The following is a 3,145-nucleotide window of genomic DNA, read 5'->3' as shown; positions in this document are numbered from 1 at the left end:
GGCAACTGCTTGGCTCCCACCCCACCTCCTGGACCCGTTCCTCCAAGAGGCCCCTTCTGGGTGTAGGCTGTGGGAATGCAGCCCCCAGTTGGCTGTCGACTAGAGGTGGCTCCAGCTAAGTCTCAGTGCTACAGATAGAATCCCAGCAATTTCCAAGTGCATAAATTCTCTTCAGCTCTCATTTGTTAGTGCCTCCCACAAAACTTTAAGGGGTGCCAGTTAGGTCACAGGCCCCTGCCGTGGCAGCATTCCCGACCCGGCCTAATAGGGGAGGCTGATATGGAGCAGCTCTCCTGGGGTGGGAGAGCTGTTGTGGAGAACCACTGAGTCTGTCTGGGTGTGGGCAGGGAGGATGTTGGTGGCCTGGAGGATCTGGAAGGCATCCTGGAAGTAGGAGTACAAGGACAAAAGTGAAAGAAAATGTACAGATAACTTACACTGGCTGGGTGTGACACAAGTTCTATGTAAATCAAACACCACTACAATCCTATGCGGTAGTTATAAGTCCATTTGGTAGACCAAAAACCAGAGGGTCTTAGAGGCCCAAAGACACAAAGTTCACGAGTGATGGGGCCAGGCTTTGAACCTGGGTCAGTTTGACAGTGCTAAGGAAGAAGAGGCAGTACCCAGGAGGGGAAGCGGCCATCAAAAGCATCAGGAGGTGTTCATGGCACAGTAGACATCAGATGCTAAAGACAGGTGTGTCAGACCCCTCGTGGATGCCACAAATGTTCACATCAGGTGACTGACAAGTGGCTGCATGGTCCAGGATCACATGGAGGCCACAGGGGTGGGAGAGGGTGGGTGAAGAGGCGGCTTGGAGAGCGCTGCAGGGCTCCCCAGCCTGCCCTGTATGCCTGCTTCTCACCCCAGGCTTGGAGGGGTTTAGTGGGACCCTTACTGAGCTTGAGGTATGTCCTCTGAGGGAGGGCACAGTGGCTGCTGTCTATCTCATGCTCAGTGGCAACTACGGTTGCAACATGCTTTGTCCTACATTCTGACAAGGCAATGTGTCCCCCATGGGACAATGTGGCCAGGCACTGAGCTGGCTGTGAGCTTCTGTTTAGATGGGCCCATGCAGCTGGGCAAAGGGCTGGGAGCAGACCGGCATGAAACCCGGGAGGAGGATGGCATGAGACCCAATTCCTGGGGGCTGCGGGCGGAGTGAGAGCCATAGGGGCTTCATCAGCACACACCAGTGAGGGCCCTGAGCAGTCATGAAAGTGCCCCAAGGGACTCCGTGCCAATACTTCAAGCACCCAGAGCCCAAGGACACCTCTTCAACACCTGACAAGGCAGGACTTTTCTGTTACCATGCCATTCCTCATTTCCTGCCCCCACCTAGGTTGACCAGTGGGGAAGGATGAGGAAGGGTCTGGGTGGAAAACAGAGAGCGACCTCAACTCTCACACAGGTCCCGGGTGACATGGGGAACCATCTCGGTATGATTCAAGTTCTGAGTTTTGGCTGTCACACACGGCTGGAGATATGAACAACTAGGACTCATCTGTGACTTAAAGTGACCATAGAACTTTGACTCAGAGTGACCAGAGGAGCAGAGCCCTGCCAGGGGACATCTCCCCACACAGAGGGGCCTAAAGTGTCCAGCTTAGAACAGCTTAGAGTTGCTTTTCTGGTCGTTTTCTAAGCCCTGTGTTTTCTGCAGGCCTTGCTGGAACAGGCCCTGGGGCACAGGGAGGAGAGCTTCAAGGAGGTTCTAGTGTTTTCTGTGGAGGGAACAGGTTTGATCCCTCCAGGAAAATGTGCCTGTGGAGAGTGGGTCCTAGTGGTGGCTGCAAGGAGCTCCCAGGGTTCAAGAAGGGCAGAGTTGGGACTGTAGGTGAGGAGGGTTGGGAGAGGAATGAGACTACCCCCTACCTGCCTGTCCTGTCCTGCAGGAAGGAGGGCAGCAGGGGCAGGGAAAATTTGAAGGTTGGCTCCCGGGAGAGTTTTCCAGACGGGAGCATCAGGAGCCTGTGTGAATGTGGGTTGGTATGGTGCAGAGCAGGTGGGGGGGATGTAAATTGATTTAATGCTCCTTCCTGGGTCTCCTCCAGTGCGGAACCATTCTCACTCCCTCCCAGACAGACTTGGGGTTCCTTGCACCAGCCCTTCTACCCCAGGGCACCCCTGACAGTGAGCTTCATGGAGTATGGGGCCAAGGAGGAGGGAAGCAGGGTCAACCAGAGACAGGATTGTCACATGGTATCTGGGAGGGCCCAGACCCACCCAAGGACCGGGCTATTTCCTCTACAGTCTCTGAGTGCTCCCGTGCCCCTCCCCACCCCCACAAACTGCAAGCCAGATGTCCCAACTGGGCAGCTCAGACTACCACTGCTAAACCCACTCCCCCTCCTTTGCAGGAGGGTGTTTTCAGGGGTGACACACCCACCAGCCCTCATTTCTCTGCAGCTCCAAGGAAGTGCCTCCTATACAGCCAGGAAGCCTGGGGCCTGGCCAGAAATAGGGGAACCAGGCAGGGAGCTGGAGGAAAAAATCCAGGTTCTGGAGGCAGCAGGCCTGGATTCGGATCCTGGATCTGCCAATTAAAGGCTATTCACCCTTGGGCAGGTGGTTTTACTTCTCTGAACCTCAGGGTCTCCCCTGCAACACAGAGAGAGCAACAATGCCAACCCTACAGGTTTGTGGCAAGATTAAATGGGACCAGGAGCTCAGCATGCCTACCAAGAGCCAGGTGGCCTTTCCCCAGGGGACAAGAAGGAGGTAGGGAAGTCAGTTGAATCTTCTCTGAGTCTGCAAAGGCAAACGCCAGCTCTCTCTTCTTGCCTGAGTGGCACACCCCCAGCACAGGGCACACACACCTTGACAATTCAAGCATAACAGGACCCCCAGGGGCCTGTCCCTGACTCAGACTTGTGTACCACCTTGGCCCTGGGAGTGGGTTTGCTGGGGTGTGATTTGCGCAGGGCTCTGGAGGGAAGAGCTCACTGCACTTCTCCCATCCCTTGTTAGGAAAGACTTGTCCACCACCCGCTGGTGCCTGAGTCCTTCCTTTTCTGGTTCTTACAAATCTGTGGCTGCTTGAACTTCGGGTCTGAGAGCAGAGAGCTGCTACCTTCCCACCTCTGACCCAGGGACTCCAAGCTGAGTCCTGGGGGTGATAGGGAATGACCCCAGATGTGTG

This window comes from Carlito syrichta, unplaced genomic scaffold, assembly GCF_000164805.1.
Source record: "Carlito syrichta isolate Samal-C Ts95f unplaced genomic scaffold, Tarsius_syrichta-2.0.1 Scaffold305648, whole genome shotgun sequence".
In the NCBI taxonomy this organism is placed as follows: Eukaryota; Metazoa; Chordata; class Mammalia; order Primates; family Tarsiidae; genus Carlito; species Carlito syrichta.
This window is presented reverse-complemented; position numbering follows the sequence as displayed.